The 13,030-nt window shown below is 42.8% G+C and overlaps 1 pseudogene; it reads left to right on the top strand.

The window, feature by feature from the left end:
- Window positions 1-2,460: 2,460 nt before the first annotated feature.
- Window positions 2,461-11,138, top strand: LOC102743693 (FUN14 domain-containing protein 1 pseudogene; annotated as a pseudogene).
- The last annotated feature ends 1,892 nt before the right edge of the window (window positions 11,139-13,030 follow it).

The raw sequence follows: 13,030 nt of genomic DNA, 5'->3' as shown, positions 1-13,030 counted from the left end.
ATCCAACCCTTGATTTCGGCTCAGGTCATGAGATGAGCCCTGCATTAGGCTCCCCGCTCAGCAGGGAGTCTGCTTGGGATTCTCTTTCCCTCTGTCCCTCCCTCCGCTTGTGTGTGCACCTGTCTCTCTCTCTAAAATAAATGAATAAATCTTAAAAAAAAAATGACCCCAATTATCTAAGATGTGAGTTTTCAATTTTAATTGCTCTTTGCATATTTTAGCATTTACCATCATTCATTCCTAAGTTTCTCTTAACCACCACCCCACTCTTTGACTTGCATTCAGCTCCACTCTGGGAATAAAGAGGCCTCTGAAATGGGAAGTCTCACATCAGGAGAGCTCACATTCTGCAGTCAAACAACCTTATGTTCAAGTTCTGTCTCTGCTACCAACTAGTCGGGAATTCTTTGACGATTCACCTAAATTCTATGAGCTTTGGTTTCCTCATCTGTAAACTGGCCATACAGTTTACCTCAAAAGATTGTTGTGAGGGATTAAATTGGCTCATTCTTGTAACATGTTTAGCACAGTGCTCAGTAAATGCTAACCACGACATCATTTGTATTAGCAATTATTACTAATATTATTATTACCTCCTTCACTCAAAGCTTACTAAATTTAGAACTCTTGTCTAAGAGTGAGTTTTAGATTCCTATAAGCTTTAACTTACAGCTGTTCCCTGCTGGTGGAGCTGGGAATCAGGTCGGTGGATGCTCAGCAGAGCTGTGCAGCCACTTTGGATTGTCCTGTTACTATCCCTCTCCACTGGTTGTTCCTTGACCTGAGCCTAACACCCTTCCCCGGGGCTAATGGACCTGCAAGTCTTTGCTTCCTAGTCACTCAGGAGATAGGTACCTCTGTCCTCTTCCCAGATCCCTTCAGCTCTGTGTCCCAAGTCTTAAGGTCATACCCTACAATAATGGTATAATTTTGGCAAACTGGGCCAGATATATCTCCAGAACCTCATAAATTCTGATCAGCAACTCCAACCCCAGGCACACTGTATTGCCCCTGATTCACAGAAGCCCAAGCCATAAACTAGCCTTTGCTGATGTCAGAATCTCCCAAGAGTTTTGAAAAACACAGATGCCTGCCCCAATCCCAACCCTGGAAGTCTGTATTTTTAATTTGCCTGGGTGATTCTGATGATAACCCCAGTTTGAGAAGTTCTGATTTTAGCAACTACCAAACATCCTTATCTGTTCTTCCCATGTCTTGGAACTGTGTTATCTTTTCTGAACTACATAAACCTGCTGCTATTTCTCCTAAACCCAGTTTGTTGTTGACTCTGGTTACTATGAACTCCAAAAAGGTCATAGGAATCAAGCTGCTGATTATGACTTAGGAACCTTCCTCCATATCCCCATTCCCTTGGGCCCAAGAGACAGAAAAGATACCATATTTGAGCCAAAGAACTATAAGCAAGAGAGCACCACGGTTGCTGAATCAGTAGCTTCTAGTGTCGAACAATGGATGAGTTCAAAAGATTCAAAGGTCTGAGACTCCAGCGGCCATCAAAAGAAGATAAAAACGTCCTTCTCCTTGCCAAGGCAATCTAACATGAGGCAGCACTGAGTGTACTGGTGAAGTTCGTAAAACAACCCTAGTGAGACCTTTGCTTTGTAAGAGAAAGGGAGAAAGGAAAGAAAACAGAAAGACGGTGACAAGCCTTGACGTGATTGAAACACATCAGGAGGGAATTTGAGTTTGTGGGTATTTTTGAGGGGTGCCAATTCCGCTCACTGGACCAGAGCTCCACCTCTATTTCCATTCACCCCCAGGTGCCAAGGGCCTTCTTACACCCGGTTCGCTGTTTAACATGTGCCTAATAAACCAGACTACACAGGCAGGCTGGGGAGCTGGGGCACTGCGCTGCAGGGCGCCAGAAGGGGCTCCTTCAAGACTGGCCACAAGGCCAAGTTTGCGTGAGCATCCGCTCTAAGTGGCAACGCTCTGAGGGCAAGATGCAGGCGCCCCACACTCCATCTGCTCCGGCGCACTCTTCTCAGCATTTCCTTCTGAGCAGAGCCCAGGGGCTTCCCACTTGAAACGCTTCAAGTCTTCCTCCTGCTTTTGCCTAGCCTCACCCAGGATTCTTTTCAGAACATTTTACAAGGCCATTCCTAACAGGAATATATTTCACCTCCAGGTACCTCTACTGACATCTCAGTCTCCCGGAGTCCTCTGATCACTCTCTTCTCCTCAAGAGCACAGACAACCTTTTATACAAATTTTCTCTCACACTGTGTGAGAACTTTCTCCAAGGAAAAGTGAGCTCTCGGCCAATGTCTTCCCACCACGGTGACAGTAGACTTTAAGAGCGTGCTAGTCGGTTCGCGACCACTAAGCAAGCAGTATACAGAGTCGCAGCCCGAAGGGAACCGGCCCCGGCGGGCGGGAGGCTGGCGACGCCGAGCAGGTGGCGCGCCTGCGGCTGAGGGGCCGGCCTGCGGGCTGCGCATGCGCCATCTGCGCCGCACAGCGATCCGGGTGGCGGCGCGGCGCGGCGTGGCGGCTCGGATTGCGCCCCCGTGACGGCGCCGCAGCTCGCAGTCGCGCTTGGGGCACCCTCTTGTGTCACCTCGATCAGAGTGCTTTCCAGGGATTAGTTCTGAGTTCGTAATTAATCAGCACTTTCTGCCTTTCTCAGGGTGACGTCATCTGCTCAGAGATAAATCGGGTTCCTCTCTCAAAGCTCCTGCCGGAGCAGGCTCCTGTGTCCCGGAGGCTGTCCCAGGGACCCCGCCCGACCCAGGCAGCCACCGCCAAATCCGCCCCGTGGCCCCTGGAGCGCCGGGTGCCCGGCCATGGCGCCCCTGTCACTGCTTTTGCTCACTGGTTAAATGCAAAAGCTCTAGGTTTTCTTTTTCATAATTATAAAAGGAGGACATCCTCAATTAAAAGGTGGAAAGTTACAAAGAGAAAAGGAATCACCCAAAGCCTCATTCTCAGGGCTCGGTCTGTTAATTCTGAAGCATTTGTGTCCAGTCTTTTTTTTCAACATATTTTTAGGTTTTAAGCATTGCTCAGCTGCAGTCATGTTATACATTATTTTGTATCCTACCTTTTTAAATTTAATATTGTGCGGGCGCCTGGGTGGCTCAGTTGGTTAAGCGACTGCCTACGGCTCAGGTCATGATCCTGGAGTCCCGGGATCGAGTCCCGCATCGGGCTCCCTGCTCGGCCCTCCTCCCCCTCATGCTCTCTGTCTCTCAGTCTCTCTGTCTCAAATAAATAAAAAAAATAAATTTAATATTGTGGCAGAAACATGTTATGTACTTCTAGCAAACATTGCTTTAAAAGCTCATAAAGAGTTACCTTAGTGGATGTACCATCAGTTACTTAAATATAATTTCAGTTTATAGGCATCTAGTACGTCTCTAATTTTTACTGATATATGGTAGTGGGTAGACCATCTCTGCACCTTGGGGGTTTGGGGGTTGTTAGTTGCTGGAGCATACAAGCCCTACCTAAGAATTTCAACCAGTGTTAAGTTCAGGAGTGACAGAAACTTGGAAACTTCTGCTCCTTTCCATAAGACTGATGGTAGAGAGTTAGGATAGAGGGCTGATGGGGCAGAGCAGTAGGATGAGCTTTTGTGCCTGTGAAGTGGGACGTCACAGGCTTTGCAATGGAGGTGGAGGTTAGTAGCAGAGGAGGATGCATCTCGTACTAGGGTGAGAAAGAGAGATCAAGGAAAAACAGTAACCAGGCACTTAAAAGAAAAACTCTCAGGCACCCGGGTGGCTCAGTCAGTTAAGCATCTGCCTTCGGCTCAGGTCATGATCCCGGGGTCCTGGGATGGAGCCCTGCATTGGGCTCCCTGCTCAGTGGGGAGCCTGTATCTCCCTCTGCCTGCAGCTCCCCCTGCTTGTCCTCTATCTCTCCCTCTCTGTCAAATAAATAAGATTTTTAAAAAAAAGAAAAACTCTCCATGAAGATAAGTGGCTTATGATTTTTAGAACACTGATGTTGAACATTCATTTTTAATTCTGTTAGTCACAAGCTCCAATGTAGTATTTGGGAAAACTCTCTTTCTCTCACTAAAAAAAAATCAGAAATTCAGAGAAAGAACTGGTCTAAGTGAAGGAAGAGTAACACCACTTAATGTATTTTCTGCCTTGCTGTGATCTGCCCCTCTGTAAAGACAGATTGGTATGTTTTTGTAAGATTCCAGATAACCTAGGATAAATGGAGCCAATGAGCTCTCCGATACTTTTCTATGAGCTCCTGCATCTACCTACTTCTATTAATCTCCTGCAAGTCACCTTGACTGAAAGTTGTGGTAGTAGATAGAGATGGTGGGAGAAAGGCTGGTGGTTAGAGAATACGTTCAAGCTCCAGCACCTTTTTTTCCAGAAGATCTTACACATACTGTTGTTTGTTAGTCTGCTTAGTAAAGGGCATGCAAGGCTAGTAGTTATGTGAATACCAAAACACGATAGGTCCCTGGTGTGCTTAGAATTGTGATTGTCTGTAACCCAAGGGATAAGCAGGAACAGCCAGCTCTTGGCATCTCCCTCTGCATCTCTCTCTTTGCTTGGTCTGTGGAGGCTTTCCCTTTATGAGAGAAAATGTGGCACAAACTGTCTCTAGTCGAGCCAGTTGTCTCAATGCTATCTGTGTGGAAAGCTAGACTGACCAACTGGCAACGTTTTCTGTCTTGTTTTAAATGCACACCCAAAGCAGGCCATTTGTGTAATAGGCATATACTTTGCAAAGTAGCTGTCAATTCTTGACCCATCTGAGAACTAGCAGTGAAGCAGTGATGTAACTTCAGAAGGACAGAGACAGGCCATGGTGGCTTTCTTTTCCCTCTGGATCCAGAAGAGATGCCTGCCCTTCTCCCTGTCCCCTTTGCAGAGCAGCTTTCTCTACTGACAGTGCAGCCATCCTCCTCCTTCTAACCCACTTGCCCCGCCTCTGTGGTCTCCACTTAGGGGACAGGTCACATCTCTGCAGGGTGATATTTGCTGTAGGAGTAGAAGAAAGCCAGTCTTCTGAGGGTGATACTCCAGACCTGGCTGCCAACAACAAACTGACCAGCTCCCAGATCTCCAAATCTGCTCTTTTTTTTAGTACCCAGGGATTCTCACAGTTCCCATTTCTGGAGTATGGTTTTCTTTTTGCTATCCAGCTCTCGTAGGATGGGGAAAAGCCAGCTCCAGTCTCATCGTGTCCACTGAGGTCAGTCCCACCCAGGCTGGTCTCTCAGCATCTCTTTCTCCAAGTCACAACATTCTCCAGGCACTTGCTAACCCTGCTGTGTTCTGCTGTTAAAAGGTCACCTGCTTTTTGAATTCTTTCCACTCTCCTCCCAGTTATTTGTGATAGCCTCTTAGAAGCTTAAAAATAACATTTATTTCCCCAGTGGTTTTGTATATTTCCATTTGGCAAACTTTATTTTGTTCCATGTGTTTCTAAGGGAACAGAAACCAAAATGGTTTATATCCTACTTCCTACAGTGGCCTGACTGATGTTTTCAGACTGGAATTGTCCTTCAGCCCAAAGTGGGTACACCCAACTATAAGCTGGGTTTTGATGAAGAAACTATATAAACTACAAAGACAATGGACATTGTTTGGCAGTTGGAAAATCTGCTTCATTGTACTTCCTTTAATCAAGCAGTGAATTTTTTAATAGATAGATTCAAGCCACTTTGCATGGATATGATAACAATATAAAAGAGAGTTGCATTATAATCATGAACCATGACACTGTGTCCCATTGTTAAAATAAAACTGAGGGCAATGGAAGAAGTCAAAATGGAAGGCTGGAAGGGATATACTGGGGGGCTTCCGGGGAAAGAAAATATGCAGGAAATGTTCTATTTGAAGATCTCAGTGATAGTTACATGAGTGTGTCCGTTTTGTGAAAATTCATTGAGCTCTATATTTATGATCACATTTTTCTGCATGTATATTCTACTTCAATATAAAGTCAACTTAAAATAAACAAACAAACTGACGGGTTTTGTTGAAATAGGTAGTTCAGGCAATGAAAGCAATTATTCATTCAACAAATAATGTTTTAGTGCCTACTCAGTACACAACGGTAAGCACTGAATTTATACAGATTATAGAAATGACTTAGTGGCCACAGAACATGGCTTCAAGAAGCTTACAGTTAGGAGTCAGCTACAATATAAGTTAAAAGGGTTCAATCCATGTACCAATGCTGGATTATTCATTTTGGCAAATGTACCAGAGTAATATAAGATGTGAACGTTAGGGGACATGAGCTAAGGGGTATACAGGAATCCTCCAGACAATCTTTGCAACTTTTCTGTAAATCTAATCCTATTCTAAATTTAAATTTTTATTTAAAAAATTTTCAGTGTCATTAGAATGACTATAAAGGAGATATTACTTTTGGACTAAGGGAATCAGAAATGACTTTGTAAGAGGGAAAAAAATGTGTGAACCAGGACTTAAAGGAAAAGCAGAATCATAATAAAGGAAATTGGGGAAGAAGTTTTCTAGACAAGGAAAAAAACAATACAAGAAACTGTGGAGTCAATAGCCATGGTACTGGAAACAACCTAAATGCCCATCAATGGATTAATCGATAATGAAGATAATATAGAGAGAAATATTATTCATATATATTTTTATGAATAAATATTATTCATATATATGGTGAAATATTATTCAGCCACAATAAAGAAGGACATCCTACTGTTTTTGACAATGTGGATGGACTTTGAAGACATTATGCTAAGTGAAGTAAGTCAGAGAAAGACAAATACCATATGATCTCACTTATATATGGAATCTAAAAAAGTTGAACATGGGGCGCCTGGCTGGCTCAGTAGGTAGAACTTCTGACTCTTGATCTCAGAGTCATGAGTTCAAACCCAATGTTGGGGTTACATAGAGCTTACTTAAAAAAATAAAAAATAAAAAGCTAAAAAAATTAAAAACCAGAACTCACAGAAACAGAGTAGAATGGTGGTTACCAGGAGCTGGGCATGGGAAGTAGGAAATAGGGAGATATTGGTCAGAGTGCAAACTTCCAGGTTTCAGATTCATTAGAAAATGAATACGTTCTGGGGATCTAATAGATAGCATGGTGATTACAGTTAATAATACTGTATTATATACTTGAAAGTTCCTAAGAGAGTAAATCTTAAATGTCCTCACCACAAAAAAACACAAAAATGGTAATTACGTGATGTGATGGAGGTGGTACCTAATCCTATGATGGGAATCATTTTACAATGTATAAAGGTATGATTCAATACATGATAATACACCTTAAATTTACACAGTGTTACATGTCAATTATAGAACTGGCAAAGAAACTGTGCACCAGCATGGTTTTGCCCAAATGGTGAGTTTGGAGCATGAAAAAAGTGGCAAAGTTGCACTGGAAGAACAGAGGGCTTTATAAGCAGATCAGTAAGAGCCTTAAATTTTTAAAACTTACCAAATGCACAAAAAATTAGCTCTGAATTTCTATTAAAACCCATTTTTTTTAAAGATTTTATTAATTTATTTGACAGAGAGAGACCCAGTGAGAGAGGGAACACAAGCAGGGGGAGTGGGAGAGGGAGAAGCAGGCCTCCCGCCGAGCAGGGAGCCCGATGCGAGGCTCGATCCCAGGACACTGAGATCATGACCTGAGCGGAAGGCAGACGCCCAACGACTGAGCCACCCAGGCGCCCCAAAACCCATTATTTTTTTTTAGTATTTATTTATTTATTTGAGAGAGAGCACGAGTGGGGGGAAGGCGGGGTGCAGAAGGAGAGGGAGAAGCAGACTCCCCGCTGAGCAGGGAGCCTGAGGTGGGGCTCGATCCCAGGACCCCGAGATGGTGACCTGAGCTGAAGGCACGAAGGCAGACACTTAACCAACTGAGCCACCTAGGCGCGCCAAAATCCATTACTTTACAATGAGAGATGAATACATTAATTTGAAAACCAATAGAAATGAATATATTTAAATCACCTTTATGTGTGTACGTCTACCACAAGCTAAAGGAATTAAGTTGCAACATTTACTAAACAGTCACTATGTACCCAGCATTGTGATAAACGCCTTATGTCTACTAGCTTATTTACTCATCCTCAGATCCTTATGAAGCATCTGTTATGATTTCATTTTGCAAATAGAAAATTGAGAACTTGTTTCCAGCAAATACAAAAGAGTCATAAATATAAAAAATAGATACAGCCACCTGAGATCCTGTTTGTTTCCAACAAATGCAAAACTCACAAATGTCAAAAATAGATACAGTGCTTTGTGCCAGAATGTGCTTCAGTGGTCAAAATAGAACTCTGAGGTGAAAATATGTTTACATTCACATTTTATTTAAATGTATCTTTTAACTGAAAAGAGAGTCATCTGGGACTAATTTAAGTTCTTCAGGACCTAGTGGTCTTGATAAGTCCATTTATCAAGCAGTTTTATGGAATAATTCAGACAAGCGTGTTTGGCAAGCGGTCATTATCACACAGAGTACCAAAAACTGATAAAGTCTGGCCCACATAGACTAAATGGAGCACAGGAGAGCTGTTTTCCAGTTCAGTTGTAAACTCTTCTTCTGCAGAGTCAGAGACAACACAGCGAAGCTACATAAACTATAGGATGGACATCCCAGCTCTGAGCTGCGAATGTTACCAAATAGTTCCAAAGAAAATGAAAAGGATTTACCTTTCCTATCATGGGGTTTCTAGAAGCATTGTGACTTGCATGCAAAGCCAAGTTACTATGTATTTGAGAGTGATATGGCTCAATAGTTACTGTCATTTTTTTTCCCCTTACTTATAAGACACAGTGAAAAACAAAATAGGTTTTAGTCTGGCTCTTAATAAATCTCAAATCATGCAGAAATAAAAAGTTCATCAAAGATCCATAGTTTCCATTGAGAATTTCCTTCCTTTGGTTTTGTTTTGTCGTTTTTTTTAGAAGATTTCCCCTCCCCACAATAAACCACAAAACAATTTTTCCCCTCTTTATATGTGTTGAAAGAGAATTAAATTCTTGAATGGTAATTGTGTTTTCCTTTAATTCCTGACAAACTGTGTCCTATACCTGACAGCCACAAGGTAGGAAGGCAGCTGAGTTATTCAAAGAAGCATTCTGTTCCTGATCTTGCCATTCAATATCACAGGGTGTGATGAAAACTGGAACAAATATGGAAATCACAGAGGTGCCAGAACATTACATTTAAAAAATGGAATTATTTGAGTCAATCTGGAATGTCTGGTTCTTTTGGTTTAGGCCTCATGGGTAGCATTGTGCTTCAAAAACAACTTGAATTGGCTACCAGGATTCCTGAAGGGTAACATAATCTCGTACCTTTGTGGAGAGATGCTTATCTTTGTCTACTGTTAACAGAAAGAGGCTGGATTCTTCCACCTTTTCATGTTTCAAAATGAAAATTGCTCAAATAAGTTTCAAACCTGAACAGAATTTGGAAACAGGAATGGGAGGATGTAATTTCTCAGTTCTTTTCAGTTTGTGCTAGTCTTTGTTTGAAATAAATGCCCCAGCATGAATCAAATCCTTTATAGCTATAGAAATATGGGGCTTGGGAGAGGCTCATCCTCCCCACTTCTCCTTCTGTGATTTGGCAATCAGAGAGAAGTTCTCAGAGTTAGTAATCCTGAATACAAGGCTCAGACCTGAGAGGACACAGAGACACTTAAATGAGACCGAGGAGTGCTCACCTCCCCTTCGGAAAAATGCAGCCTGGAACCCGGTGACCTCTGCCCCCTGCCAGTGATGCTGCTACTCCTGCCAAAGCCTCCCCGGAGGGCTGTGACCACAGGGCAGGTCTCACTTCTCCCCTGTCACCAACACACAAAGTTGTAGGGGTGTTGTCCAACCACAGTAAAGGGTTGGGGAAAACCAGAGGGAATTACAACACACGAAGGAAGGAATTTTAAGCTGTGTCATCCAACAAAGGGAAAAAAAATCCCCACCAAGTTAAGGGGACACACCCAAATTGCTAACCTTGTTGACTTCTTGTCGCAGAGTGCAATGAATCCCCAGGCACCTTTGGGACTCCGGAGTTTCTTCTTGTGGGGTTGGTCTAATTCCATCACTCCTCGGTGCAGAAGACACCTCCATGCCTGGTCTATCCCACCTGGAAGAGTCTAACGGCTCCAGCAGGACAATCCACGATGCTTTGTAGGAATCTAGGGCCCAGTTCCTTTGAAAGCGTCGCCTTCAGTCTAGGTTACAGACATACCTCCAAATTTTTCTACTTAGAATGTGCACGCATTCTCACACACATGCTTCTCAACATTTAATGTGCCTGTAAACCACCTAGGGTGGGGATTGAAGCTGCATTTCTTATAAGCTCCCAGGTAATGCTGCTGGTGTGGTCAGTGGCCCATATTCTGAATAGCAAGGATCTAATCAATATTCAATCCCTATTGGACTGTCTTCAGTTATCCCAAAATATCTTTGACAATTCTTTTTTAAATTCAGGATTCAATAAGGAATCATGCACTACAATTTGCTGTCGTGTCTTTTTAGAAAGAGGATGTGAGATTTTATTTGGCGGCTTACTTGGTTACACAAAGACCCATGAAAGTGTTAGCATTTCCCCCTGTGAGACCCTTCTCCGTTAAATGCGTAGACAAGGACCACACTCCTCACAGCCTCTGTGAGGGAGGGGCAGAGGGGAGAGTGATGTTTTCCATTACATGTGAAAGGAACCACCTGGGCCAGCGGTATCATGGCAACCGGGAACCCGGAACTCCCCTCCCCAAGAGTATGAAAGCAATGATGAGTCTTACAAAGTGTTGGATTTAACTGAGTGTGCAAGGAGACACCATTAGTAGCATCGAATGTTTGGCCACAGTTCCAGACCTATGGTAGAAAAATAACTCAGTGCCACCCAGATTGCAATGGGTGGAGTGACTGGCTGGTGTGCAGGAGTTTTGCTCCAGAAAGTTGGAAACTGCAGAAGGTGGTGGCTTTCTTCTTCTTCAGATTGCCAGTCACAGTGGCTATGTGCAGATTGACTGGAAGAGCATTGAAAAAGATGTAAACAAGGCAGAAAAGATTAAGAAAGGAGCAAATAAGGCAGCACCTGAAATCAACAATACAAGTGAAGAAGCAACAGAATCTATCAAACAGAACATTGTGATATCCAGTGGATTTGTGGGAAGCCTTGCATCTTAAGGGTATGAATATTGTGTCACAGTGGAGTTGCCTGTAAGAAGAGAAATGGTGTCAACAAGCTGGTTTCTCAACATTACTCACCACCAGATTCTCCAGGGCAGCAAGAAACAGCTAGGGGGACAATACAAAACTCACAACTTAGTGTTTTGCCATTGAAGTTTGGCAAACTAGTATCTGCTGTAAAAACAAGCTATATGGCATGTATACAATACTATTCCTGAGAAAAACATGGGTTTCATTATTTTTTAAAATTCGCATTTGTTTTTAAATTAGCCCATAAACTACTACCATTGGATGTAGATATATAAAGAAAAAAATGTGCTGGATATATTCCCCAGTGAAGTATTATATTTGTTTTGTTTTATTTAAATAAGATGTTCTTCATTTCGCTTCATAGTATATTGCTGCCAGTAATTAAAATTTTGTATTAGAGCTTCAACATTAAGGTTGGCTCTTTTTTTAAAGATATGTTTGCAATACACTGAAGAACTGTAATGCCCTTTGTGGAAGGACTTAGAAGTGATAGAATTATTAAAGATATTAAACAGACTTAACACCAGAAAAAGAAAGAAAGAAAAGAAAGGAACCACCTGGAGTTGATACTGTAATGGTTAGGTTGGGTGGGGGTGTGTGTGTGTGTGTGTGTGTGTGTGTGTGTGTGTGTGTGTTTTAAATGCAAACCATATACATTGACCTGGATTTTCTTTTTTTTTTTTTTAAGATTTTATTCATTTATTTGAGAGAAAGTGAGAGAAAGAGAGCACAAGAGGGGGGAGGGTCACAGGGAGCAGCAGACTCCCCGCTGAGCAGGGAGCCCAATGTGGGGCTCGATCCCAGGACTCGGGGATCATGACCTAAGCCAAAGGCAGCCGCTTAACTGACTGATCCACCCAGGTGCCCCAACCTGGATTTTCTGAAGCAAGTCCTGGGATATGGCTCGTACCTCAGAATAGCAGAACAACACTTAAACACAACTGCACAGGAGTTTTACTGTCTTTGTTCTCAGACTTATCCATTATCTTATCCATTCCCTCCAGAGAAAGTAGACTCCAGGGCTATATCCAAGCATGGTGACAACCAATGGGTATACAAACTTCATTTCCTCTTTCCAAGAGCTTAGATTTTAAATATGTTTAGTTCCTTCTAGAATAACTTTCCCAAGGGCTCTAGCAGGATGGGCCACAGGGACCTGCAACTGTCCAAATCTCACTAGAGTGTCCAGTGTGGGTTCTGCAATTGCCTCCCTCACTGGGTGTGCCCATCACTACTCACCTCTGCAAATTTGTCATAGTGGCCTCTGCTAAAATGTGCATATTGCCTAGAAGGAATGATGAAAGAGTAATCCTTATGGTCAGCTGGCTAGCAGACTCTCACCTAAAGAATTAGGAATCTGGATAGGAGACAAACAGAGGCAGGGAACCCAGATAAACCGAAAGCACAGCAGATCATCTGGCATCCAGAATAAGAGTAAGCATCTCAAGAAAAAAGGTGGCATCAAAAGGAAACCAACAAGTTCCCTGTTCACCAGCCTCACACCAGCCTCACGCTTTGCCATATGCTCAGTCAACACATCATGCTCCCAGGCAGCACAGGAGTTACTGCAAAGAATGAAAAAAAAATCCAAAAATAGAATGTTTTAGATCCAGAATCTACCCCTCTCCCAATATGGTGTTCCTTCTACAACATTTTTATAGTATTTCAGCCTCTGCTTAAGCAATCCCTAGGTGGGGGCCTATGTTCCTGTAGAACGCATAACATGTACTAACAGCCAACAGTTATTGAGTTCATTCAATACGGGCACCGTCCTAAGGGCTTTACTCACACTCAATCATTTAATCTCTACAATAGTCTTAAAATGGTAGTTCTATTACAACCTCCATTTCACATATGAG

This window comes from Leptonychotes weddellii, chromosome 7 (genome assembly GCF_054177405.1).
Source record: "Leptonychotes weddellii isolate Sample4059 chromosome 7, ASM5417740v2, whole genome shotgun sequence".
Classification (NCBI taxonomy): Eukaryota; Metazoa; Chordata; class Mammalia; order Carnivora; family Phocidae; genus Leptonychotes; species Leptonychotes weddellii.
Note: the sequence above shows the minus strand (reverse complement) of the source record. Positions and strands in the feature narration are given on the sequence as shown.